Source organism: Lepisosteus platostomus, chromosome 13 (genome assembly GCF_059453375.1).
Source record: "Lepisosteus platostomus isolate fLepPlt1 chromosome 13, fLepPlt1.hap1, whole genome shotgun sequence".
In the NCBI taxonomy this organism is placed as follows: Eukaryota; Metazoa; Chordata; class Actinopteri; order Semionotiformes; family Lepisosteidae; genus Lepisosteus; species Lepisosteus platostomus.
The window spans coordinates 18,914,198-18,927,409 of record NC_142623.1 but is presented as its reverse complement, the minus strand read 5'-3'; positions in this window follow the sequence as shown (position 1 = coordinate 18,927,409).

The following is a 13,212-nucleotide window of genomic DNA, read 5'->3' as shown; positions in this document are numbered from 1 at the left end:
TTCACATGGAACCTCAGCCCTAGGAACCATGTTCAAATGTCTTTAAACGCTGAGCTACGACAAGCAGTATTAACCATGTACAGTAAGAGTTGATGAATGTTAAGTATACCCCGTCTGCCAAAATGGTGTCTTTCAAATAGAAATCATCTATGAACTACAGTAAAGGGTAAAAGTAAAGGGTATTGGCAACCTCTAAATCTTTATTCTCCCCACAAAGCTCTAATGTCAACTGGATCTGTGAAGAAACGTGACATTGTTTTTTGCAGGGTGACTGCTTGTGAGTCAAGCTCTTAACCTCAAAGTAACACTGGAGCAGGTTAAGAATAGAGGGTATGCTGCTTAACAGTATACAATTCAATCTTGTTTCACGAAACCAAAAATTGAGACTTCTGTCATCATGTTCACTAAAGTTATCCGGTTAACTGACTTATCTCACTTTATGAAACAGTCCCCGTCAATAGGGTTAGGAATCACCAGTCCAACAATTGCTTGTTAAAGCTATAATTAACATGGTTTTCAAACCACCTGAATTGGTCATAATGTTGGGTTTGTTTCCGAGTCTATCATCCTGAGAAAACATTAAGCTTGAGAGAGTTTTAATCAAAAATATTCACAGTGAAAGATCCTTACTGATGTAGGGTCTCAATATAATACAAAAATACAAAAGCTAGTAAGGTGTGAACATTAATACAAAATAGTTTATTATAGGCCTTTTTCAAGATTGTTAAAAAAAAACAACCACCAAAACTGCCATGCTTTCCCTTTATGTACTACACAAGACCTAATCAAATATAAGAATGTGAAATTCTCAACACCGTCACCAAGATCATTAGATCATCAACACCCACTGTGGCTATTTCTAAAAATCAGAGGTCATATAGCAACCTCCAGTGGCAAGTCATCAGTAACTGGAGCCCTTTCTTGATCTCTTGTCCCAATCACTCTGTAGGGCAATGCATATACATTTTTTGTAACTGAATAAAATGGAACATTACTGGAAAGGGGGTACATACAGTAACTTTCAAGGCCCTCTATGTTTTTATAACATGGTGACTTTTTAATTACCACGTGAAAATGTACATTGATATTCATTCTAGTATTAAATCAGTTTTTGTGTCCTTGAAAAGGGTTTCCCAATCTTGTTCCTGGAGGCTCACACACCTGCTGGTTTTCTGTCCTGCTAAACATAATCCCTTAATTCAAGACTTTATTGAACCATTTGACGTCCTTGATTAAAACCTTTGCAAACTTTTTTACACCCTGAAACCCCACCAAACTGTTATGCTCTATGGTTTGCACCTCTGCCACCCCATATCCTTTACATTAGAGTTACTAAAGTACAACTGTTCAAAACGTTCACTACATGGCAAGTTATAAAATTCTAGCATTAATTGATTATCACCATGGTGTATCACTATTTCCACTACAATAATAGAGGTAAATATATTACTGCACTTCAGTTTTCTGATGATAATTACCGTTGTACTTTCGTCCCCCTCAGACTGCTCAATGCATGTTATGTACTTTTCATCTCACAGACAAAATCCATTTTGTGGAAAGTGACTCTGTAATGAAACGAGGTGGCAAGAAGCTTGATTATGAGTGATTAAATTAAATACTTGGAGGTCAAGAAAATGTCGGTTTTTGATTGCACAGTTATTTGATCGCCCCCGAGTAATTCAGTAAGGATCCAAGTGTCTCTTTCTAGGTCTGTTTCAGAATCCAGAAGAAAGTTTTGGGGGCGGTATTCTACAGTTACCATATAAGCCTAGACATTAACATCAATTTATCGCATTAACATACAGAATCTGATTTTCCATGGAAGAATCGCAGGACAACCTCCCACAACTGTCGTCTCCACACAGTGCCCCCCCCCCACCATCCACACACCCCATACGCAGGCACACACATACCTCCAGCTTTTAAACCCACTAATTTCATTAGCACTGCACAAACACGCCAGCCACAATCTTGCCTGGAGACAATTGCGCATTGAGCAGAAGTGAAGGAGTTTCATGCAGCAAACTTATGTGAAAAGTCCAAAAGTTTCTTTTTTGTTTACGTAATCGAGAGATTGCAATTTGTTTTACTGCAGAGTTGACAGACAATTACCCAGGGTCACTGATCGTGTTTGAGGGAGGAAAAAAAACAACTTTTCATTTGATGGATTTCATGTCACAGCTGACTCTTTCTGTTCCCAGCATACCGTGGCCCAGTGTCAGCATGTGCTCAGCTGGTCAGTCTGGTTAATTATCCATCTTGTGTTATTTTTTCAAATTATTACTTCTGGTATGAGCTGACTATTCTTGTGCATGCCTAGCACATGAAGTAGGCTGAATGCTCTTTCTGCAGTTTCTTAACTTCTAGTGCTTGATTTCGGTATCTACATTCTTATAACTCTTCTGTTGTGCTGTGCTCTCCTGTTGCACCATGATGGGTCTGACCAGGTGGGGGTCAAGATTGGCACCAATGAATGCTGCCAACATTTTGTCATGGTCAAAGCTGGTCATGGGACTGTGTATTGTAGCATGTGGAGTGGCAGTGCTGAAAATGGGGGCTCGATTCTCCTTATGTCAATTTTTAAACTCTCCAGAGCTCTGTCCAAGTCTATAGCCTTGTTCCTGGGTGACTAGAATAAGCTGCCCAGATTCATTTTTAAAATAGGTCCTCTAGAATCCTTCCCAGATAGCTAGATGAGACACAGTTTCTAGCAACCAAATGAAAAAATATATATTTGCAACTATTGTGTAACCTTATGTGAACACAAGTGGAAATTAAGAGCATTCTTATTCAGGCCTAAGAGAATTGCACAAAAGGATTATTCAGGCCTAAGAGAATTGCACATATGGGTAATGAGACTGCCCCAAGACCCAGGCAGAAGGTGATTGTGTGATCAGAAAGCATCTATCCACCAAAGGTTTTTGTTTGGAAGCTTTCTTGTGTTCTTTTCTTTAGAACCCGAATTCCAGAACAATTTGCCTTGTGTAACCTGCAGGGCATTGGCAAGGCTGGATTACTCGTGGAGAGATTTTAAGCAGGAGATCGCTGAACCCAGAAATAAACCAATGCCCCCATGTAAAGGGACTCTTGTACTTTCAGTTCCCTAAACGCAATCGTAAGGGGCTACAGTCTTGTAAGCTCTCCATACCTAGGAAGCACTTTTCACCTTTAGTGTAACATGACCGATTACTGAACACTTCGAGAAAGTGCTCCCCAGTAAAAGATTCCTTAAAAAAATAAATAAAGGCTGATTGTAAAGTGGATTGATTGGCTGTATTCGCCTACCCTAGTTCAGCGATTCCCCCTCTGTCTTTCACTCCAGGATGGAGGCTTTTAACCAGAAGAAGCACTGGGAAGCCTCTTTGATTTTCTATGTCAAAGACTGCTTTTTCTCCTGGAGGGGGAAAAATGAAAATCAATCCTCCCTCGAGCGACGCTCATGCTGACATTTCAACGCTGATTGCCTGTGCTGATGACAATGGCAGGAGCATTACCTTGACACATCTCAGCCGAGGATATTCGCTCCCACTCTGCTAGAGGAGCTCAATACTTTGGCACCAGCCTCTGTGTGACTGTTAGAACTCCCTTCTCTCCCTCACGCGTGCTCTTTCTGTCTCTCTCTCTCTCTGCAAGGCCTTAATGAGCCCTGGAAGAGCCAAGAAACGCAGTGATTAACGCCTTTTCTTGTCTGCAGATAACCGCGCTGACTCACTTAATTCCAGCCCTATGGCTGATTGCCCTCTGGGGACCTATTGGCGGGATAAGAGAGAGTCTTGTGCACTTAAAGTCACACCAGACTTACCTTGCTGAGATCCACAGAGCTCTTGTAACTGCCATTGCTAAGGAAAAGCAAGAAATACTCTGGTTTAGGTGCTACTGTACAGAGAAAGGTGTGTGGAGAAAGGGAGGCTGAACATGAGCCACTCAAGTCTGGGGGAATGTAGCTTTCCCCCAGAAATTGTTCTGGGCTAACAATTTAAACAGAGGGTCTAGGAGGAAAGGAAAGTAAACTGTTGGTTTATGTGGAGATTAAAGGAATTGAAGTACAGTACGTGACAGTTAGTGGTTAGAGAACATAATAATATATGAATGAGAAATTGTAATTCAGTTCATTTGATACCTACTGTAGTAGCCAATCAAGGCAAGGATCATTCATCAATTTCATGAAGGTTTTAATGGAACTGGCTTCAATAAAATGTCGGTGGTTTGTTCCAGAATCCCACAACCCTTTGTGTACAGATGAGCATCCAAAATTCACTTCTAAGTACACTGAGCTTTCTTGTGTTCTCCTGTCCTTTTTGCAGTGCTGGACAAACCCTCTGGGTTGATTTTGTGATGATTTAAAATACTTCGAGCAAGTGCCCTTGTAGTCTCCTTGGCTTAGAACTAAAGAAATTCAGTTTCTTTGACTTTCCTGTGTGATATTTGCCTTTAAGGACAGGGATTACCCATGTGGTCTTGGTCTGGAATGATTCCAGAACACTAATGTCCTTTTGAAATACGGCAACCAAAATTCTACAAAGTATTCACAAGTTATTTTCAATTCTCAAGTGTAATTTTCACATAACTTCCTTTGGCTTGAATTCTGCCCTTTTCACATTATGTCCTAGCATTTTGTATTCTGAATAAAAACATTAAGGAGTCCACAAAAACATATACATCCTTTTCCATTTCAACCAGGTGGATGTCTTGTCATCCTCAGTGTCACTCATTTATCATGCTTATTTATATTACATGCATATCTCTACCTCTCACATCTGTCTATTCCTTAAGATAGAAAGACAGCTAGTCTGGACTCAGAGGTACTGTAGGTTATTGTCAACAGCTTTCAATAAGGAGGGCTTTTAAAGCGGAGGTCACAGACATGCAGGACTGCCTTGGAAAGTGACAGTGTATGGCAGTACTCAATTCTAAGGACTTCTAGTTACATCAGGGAGCCTGACAGAGAGCTGATCATGCAAGGTGTTAAATCAAAGGGAGATTTGAAAGTGGTAGTTTGAGCTGTTGGTGATGAGAATTAGTTGCCTGCGCGCGAGCCATTTGTTACAGATAGTCAGATTGGAGAAAAGCTCTGTGATCTGTACATTAAAACATAGTCATCTCTGCCACTCCTGAAATATTATAGTTTTCGAAAGGCTCTTTTTCTTTATCCCCATTCTCAAGAGAAAGATGTGCCCGTACGTTTTAAATCTCCCGTGCAACCATAGGGTTTCAGAGTACATCTTTACATAGCTCTCTGAGTACACCTAGCGGGGCCGATTAGAATTGCAACTGCAACACTGTCACAATACCGTGCTAACCAACAAAAGAGCTATTCTGTGTGGTTTTTAGTTCGTCTGCGATAACTTTTTAAGCCGTTGACCTCACATAATCATGGCTTCAACATGGGAATACAATAAAAACATAAATACTAACACCGCACAGCAATTAGTAACAAACACGATCTCTATGCAATGTATTGTTTCAATTTGTGTATGCCATTTTCTTTCGGTTACATTAAACATTTCTGCAATTTTGTTTAACATAAGGATGCATCTTCAACCTTTTTTAAGATCATAGTTTGAGTAATATTGGAATGGTCACAGACTAGAGGTTATTCAGCCTGTCTAGCTTGTTTGGTAGTTGGTCGTTAATTGATCCAAGGATCTTATGCAGCCCTTCCCTGAAAGAAACCAAGGTTATTGTGTAAATACAATAACTGTATTCTGTTTGTGCTTTAAAATGCACATTTATGTAGTTTCCACCTGGTTCCACTGTTTTTTGTTTCACTGCACACACAGATGAAATATTCTGGGTTGACTTTGTCAATGCCTTTAAAGATTTTGACTGCTTGTCACAGGTCCTCTCTTAGTCTTCTCTGGTTAGTACTAAAAAGGTTAAAGCCCTTCAGCATGTTAATGTAGGACACTCCCTTGACCCCAGAATACAGTATATTTGGTTGATATTCTCCAGATAGTTTGTCGACCAGAAATATTGTTTAAATTGTATTGACCAAAATTGTACGCTAATATATTTGAACATATTGTTTGCCTTTTTATTACTTTCCCGCACTGTCTATTGTAGATAGCAATGATGTGTCAACATATATCTTTTTCATACAGATCTCAGTATTATCCATTTTTGCATTTATAGTTTGTTATTCTCACTTGTATGTAATGTAATACAGTTGTTTAACTAGTCCTGAGTTTGTTTCTAAATCTTTGGATTTTATTTGCAGCTTCTACAGAGTTTTCTAATCTTCCTCTTCCACTATTGCCTGCAAGTGTGACTAATTTATCTATTCATCTATTTTCTAATTGCTTCATCTAATTTAGTATCGTGGCGGAGCTGGAACCTACTTGTGCAACAGGCACAAGGCAAGGTATACCCTGAATGGGACACAAGTACAGTAACTAGTTTATTTGATATTATATCAGAAATTGATACAAATTGGTTACATCAGCGGTCCTAATACAGCTCCTTGTGGCATTCCACTAATTATATCCTCCTAATTTGAGCATTAACAGTTATGTTTTCTATTAACCAATACTCAACCCAAACACAAGTATTTCTTGTATTACTGGTTCTATAGCGTTACTGTAATTACATTAATGCAGGGAAGACAGTCTTTATCTTTCTATGACTCTTTTATAGTTTTGTTATGTGAATAGCATTTCCTTCATTTCAAATTGTATAAAAAACTATATTCTATTATCAATCCACATTCCAGTGATGTGAAAAAAAAAAGATATTTCCAAATGGGATCTGCACTGTAGGATCCAGCTTCTTGCAAACTAGTGCTCTGTCCAAGGTGCTGAAAATCCTATTCTCTAAATGCTGATCTGCAGCTACTTAACAGTATATACTGTAGCTTCAATTGAATTAAATGCTGCTATCTATATCATTCTTTAACAGTCCTTTAGTTTGTCTTCACAGTAGATACAGAGCTATTTGCTTATCTGTATAACAGTCTGGTTTGTATTTATATGCGGAGAAGTATGTATCGAGTGAATGAGTTGTTGTATAGGTTTGTAACATTTCATATTTGTAAAGTGATAAAGATTTTCCCGGTGTGTGTGCCTCTTTATATAATATACATTTATACTGTATACTGTAGTGTGCAAGCACACCCTTAGGGGTTTAGACCCTTTGCTTAGGGGTCAATTGAAACCTTTTTAGTGCAGAAAAATGGCAGACAAAATAAAATAATTGAATCTGATGTCAGAAATCATTGTGTATGACCTCTTAAGCTACATAAACTAAGGCTATTAGTGTAAACCCCCAACACAGACACTTCAACGTCCCCACAATCAGTAAGACACACATAGCCTACAGACGGGAGTTTAAGCTTGGAACAAGACAGGTAGAAAGAGAGGAGAAGGATGAAGGGGAGGGAGACATAGACCGTGGGAAAGACTGGAAACAGGAGGGAGAATGACAGGAGAGAAAAAGTGCATTCTGAGAGAGATTAGTCAGATGGAGAGACAGAGCTCCCACCATCAGCACCCTATCTCCACTGGGGTGCCTGGCAGATGGATTAAAAGATAAACCTGTGGGCCATCAGATAAATAATGAACAGAGGTCCTCCCTGCTCTGCCTGCCATAAACGGACAGATGGATGAAAAGATGCACAGAGTCATGAATAAAATAGATAAGACAGGGGAACAAATGCCAATCAAAATTCTTTGCTGTACTAGTGAAGGTGTGAATGCCCCAGTATGGTGACTGGGAACACTGTGCTCTAGGAATCCATATCTGTCCGATGATTTGGAAAACTGGAGACCTGCCTTCTGGTTTGTTATAAATCCCATGGCTCCATGTTATGTAAGAGCAGGGGTGGGAAACCCAGTGACTAAATCTTGCTCTAAGTTCATTTAATGAGGTTTCCTTTTATTTCCCCTTTATTTCAACTGATGAAGCAGTTCCTCACTTGAGTTGCTGTGCAGTGGGGGTGCATCACCCAGGTAGGGGCTATACTTATGTAAGTGGTTCATAAAGTGGGTCCCCTTCTGTTCATTAAGCACTTTGAAATGGAATAAAAAGTGCTACAGTATATAAATGCTAGGAATTATTAATTAGAACATATTAATTAGTGAAAGAGAGAAGCATGCTCCCATTTTGATCCCGTCATTCAGGTGTTTAGTATTTTTTGAATTTACATTATTAGTACAAAACAATACTGGTATCTAATTAGACCTGAATATGATAGGTTAATTAGTAAAGTTCCCAACTCACCTAATCAGACTGATGTCAGACTTAACTGGTGTTAAAGCAGGGCTTAACAGAACGATGAAACTTAAAAGCAGATCTTTTGTTAAATTAAATGGGATAAGGTGCACAACCTCTTGTGTTTGAGGAGCTAGTACTGTATATGAAGAGTTGGCCCCAGAGAGAGACTGTCAGTGTTGTGCTGGCTGCGATATGCCGTGCCTCTGTGCTGTGCGACTTGAAGCCTTGCCACACATCCCTCTCGACTTCGAGATGTCTCTGTCAGGAAGCGCTTAGAGAGGATGGGATCCTTGAACGCTGCCTGTAGAGATCTGAGCAGGGGTGGTAACAGAACAGTGCAAAACACAGCCCCACGGGAGAGTCTGCCTTACTGCACTCAGCATGTAGCAGCACTACTTCACTGCCAAAGCATGCACTCGGGGCTGGGAGCAAAGGATTTGAAGAAGCAAGGAGACACTTCAGATGAATGTATGGTTATGAACTAAAGGAAACAGCAGCACAGAGAGCGTTCATTGGAAGGATAATGAAGTAACTGGTTAGAACAAAAAATAAGAAGACAAGCGGATTATGTTAAGCTTTGGCAAAGGAAGTACTAGGAAGGACTGTGTGAGCTCTCCTTCCAGGGCATTTCACAGTACGCACTTTTCTTATACTCCCCCACTATCAGCAAATTGCTCTGCACATAAACAAGGCAAGGAGACAATCCCCAAGGGGGAGACATTAATTACATAGTGCCGATCTCTTGAGTGCTGCCTGTAATCTCCCATCACTCCCAAGGGGGCAAATAAAATTAAAAAGATAAATTGCTGCATTCTCCGGTGTACAACTCTTGTCATCTTTTGTATGACCTGTAAAAATGTGTCTAGCTCATTTGGTTTTTAACAGGTGATTGATCCAGGGATCACAAAAGAACAAGGCATTAAGATCAACAAGGTTGCTTTGGAAAACTAGTCTTTAATTTAAAAAGATATTCAGAATCGTGCTTCCACTAGTTGTGTTTCCTCTTTTTGGCCACTATCTTACCTTTGGAAGCTTTTCACTCCAAAATCCATTAAGACATATCATGTCTCATTTCCTGTAGTATCTCAACAAGCTAAGACAGGGAAGGTTTTGCAGGTACAGTACATCACATCACTTTAGGTGGCCTGGAGCCTATCCTGGGAAGCCCTGGATGAAAGGCAGGATAAACTCCACCGTGGGGCACACACAGAAACAAACACACACCCTCATACCAGGGAATTATTTACAGAAGCCAATTTACTTACCAGCATGTCCTTGGACTGTGGGAGGAAAAACCACACAAAAACAGGGAAACCATACAAACTCCATGCAGATAACACCACAGGAATTGAACCCAGGGCCCCAGAGATGTGAGGCAATACTACAATTATGTACAGTACAAAAAAAAGAAGAACAACTCATTGCAGCTTTCTGAGTGTAGAAGTGCACAGAAATATTATGGTCTATTTACAATTATAGCTACTATGACCTTTTGTACAACTATCATAACAGTTACAGTTATTCTACAGTAAATACCATGGCAACTGCAATTATGCAACACAGAATCAAACTTCTACAAGACATTTTTATTCTAATCAAAACAATGAGGCAATCAAAGATACAAATACCAATAGACCCTTTAAATGTTACTATTTGAAGACGGAGAGTAGAAGTAGGAGCAATTATTTGTAGTAACAGCAGATATTTTATCGTCCTTTCAGATGTTTTGGAACCGGAGACCAGCATTCACTTCATCTTAAAGCTGCCAAGGTATCGCCTGGTTGTAAGAAAAATGAGGGGTGACAGCTGAAAACAAAACACGAGTCTTTTTCAGCTGTTATTCATTAAACTTGATGATGTGTGTCCTGACACAGGACTAATAATAAGCAACTCACGTGCTTTTTCTTTGATTTGAATTCATCCACCAAAAAGCATTCGCTGCTGTGACACCGTTCTCCTTACTCATACTGGCCTGCCTGTGATTCAATAAGTGCCACATGATAGAAAAGAAACCGCCTTGGTGAAAGTTGTTAACGGTCTTTTCATCTCTTCAGATGCTGGCTCTCCCTCTTTCAGCAGCTTCTGATATTGTAAACCATGACATTTTGATTAACATTACGCAGATCTATGTGGCAATGTACTGCAATGGTTTAAGTCTTGGCATTTTGACAAACAACAGTTAGCTTTGGCAAGTGTAAATCAGATCCTGCCCGTATCAGCTCTGGAGTTCCCCAAGACTCAATCCTTGGCCTTTAAGTTTTCAATATTTATGTGCTGCCATTAGGCCAGACTATAGAAAATATGGTATTGACTTCTGCTGTTATGCTAATGATGCTTTACTGAATCACTGAATCCTCATTTTGCTCATTTAAAACAGAATTGGGAAACTAATCTGATTATAATCTCTAAAAATCGCAGTCACCATTTTATTCACACAGATTATTTCATAGGATGTTTGTCAAGCTACACAAATGGTTCGGAACCCAATGGGTACATTATGTCAGACCAAATATGTAGGCAAAGTGTTTCACATGTTTTGGGAGTATCCAGTTTTAAACAAACTCTGGGCTCATGTCTGTACTACAATGAGCAAAATAATTGGTTTACGTTTCAAATCAGTTCCTTGTCTGAGCCTGTTGAATGATGATTATTTGATTAATTTTCCTTTAATTCAGAAAAGAATGCTTTTGCTGGCTTCAAAGCAGGGAAAAGAACAATATGACAACTTTGTCATGCATATAAATAGTGGGTACTGACATTTCATTATATTGTGAATTTAGTCTTGTAAAGGGATTTCCACAGCTATTAGAATTGTGCTTGTTTTTTTAAATAATAAATACGGTATTTATATATAGTGTACAAGTAATAGGTTTATTCCATGCTGAAAAGAGAAGAAAGAAAACACAACGTTTCGACCATGGAGCCTTCTTCAGGAATAAAGGAATAAACCTATTACTTGTTCCTTTGCAGCCTACGCATGCTGACGCAGCTACCCACCTGTTCTATATATAGTGTATTCTACATTCATGAGTGTTAAACTAGAATTACTGCACATGGAACTTTGGATAAAATTGAATGTATTGGTAACTATAGTTGTAGTGTTGCTGTTTCTTCTTATGTGTTTTTTGTTCATTAAATATATGTTTGAAAATTCAATAAAAATGTTAGTCACAAAAAACTGCCTGTTCCTAATTAATTAAATGTCTTCAATATATACTGCTGTGGATAGATCAAAATTATCTCCAATTAAACAATTGGCTTGTCCCAACAAGTCTAAAAGTCACTTTAGATGATACATAAATTATGCCCTCAAATTCTGTTAAAATTATTTTTGACTGTTCCCTGTTTTTTTAACCACATGTCCACAGCAACACGTTTCTTCCATTTATGAAGCATATCTGATTTAATACGAATTCTTTCTGTTACTGTTGCAGAGAAATTCATCTCCTCTAAGCTAGACTACTGCAATGCTTTGCCAGTGAGATCATCCAAGAAATTACTTAACATGACAGTATGTACCAGACTGTGCTCCAGTGCTGACCAAGTCTAATATCCAAACCTATTTCCCTTGTTCTGAAAAATCTACACAGGCTACCCGTCTCTTACAGGTACAGTACTTTAAAATTGTCTTGTTGACCTAGTCTGTCTCCTGTGTAACTTCAAGTGTTTCTAACCCCATATGTCCCAGTTCTCTCACTTTGCTAGACTGGGTCCAGGGTGCTCAACATTCCAAGGCTTTAACATTGATTGCTAGGCCTTTTCAGCTGTAGCCCTCCTTCACATCTTTGGAATACTCTTCCTGATCGTATTAAAAACACCCCCTCTACTGATCTTTTGAAATTTTCTTGAATTTGTTTTTAAACTTACCTGTCCTTGATGGCCTTCAGTTCCTAACATAATTCTTTCTTTTAATTTCAATATCTATATGTACGGTATGTAAAGTGCCTTGCGAATGCTCTGATTGAAAGGTGCTATATAAGAACAAGATTGACTGACTGACAAGGAAACAAAGGATGTTCAGTTGTTTTTGAGTTCAGGTAGTAACCTGTTTACCCACCAGAACAGCTGAACTTTTTCTCCATCACAAACACACAAAGAACTATGAAAAAAAATTGCAACAGCTGTGGTTACCATGGTCATCCACCACCCTCCTCCTGAGTCACAGACAAACCTTATATGCATGTTGCACGCTGTTCAATTGCTTTCATACAATTTCACTCCAAAGGTTAACATATTTTAAAAATCCACCTCTTTTCTGGCTGTCGCTTTGGCGGCTTCTAGTGGCGGACGCTTTGTCATCGCAAAGAAAAAAAAGCGAGTCTGATGGTTCAACAAATCAAAACCCATTTTGCATGAATGAAAATGAACATGCTATAAGAATTTATAGTTTATTATTCATATATGATATCACTGATAAAATGACTATAAGAAGTAACAACTGCTAATTCACGAATTGAAAGAGGCAAATGAAGCTAATTCACGAATTGAAAGAGGCAGGAACTTTGATGGCCCATATTGCTGAAGACAAAAACAGAATTCTGACCAGTACCATAGTATCTTTAATGAACAAGTAATTAGGACCTTGATAAAAAAAGGCTCATCTGAATGATGCAATTGCAGTGTCCCTTATCACCCTACAGGAACACTGGTTTTAAAGTTATGATCCAGGGGGAAGAGCGCCACCTACTGGTCCACCAATTGGTACTTGCTTACTTCCAGACTTATTCATGCCAAACCGTAGCAAGGATCCATTCTATTCAAGGGCAGTGAGACTTCATATTTCAGGACCACATGTCTTATCACACGTAAATACATCACAGCTGCACAAACATAGTTTTCAATAGAAAAGTTACTTTGGAATCATAAGACATTATAGATGATATTCTGCTTTCTGGTCCTACAGCACAACTACTGAGGATCCCCTCTTTTAAGGGTCACCAAGAAAAAAAGATTAGGTTCTAGAAACTATTATTTCATTGCCCTCAAAAGTTCATTGTCTCAGGT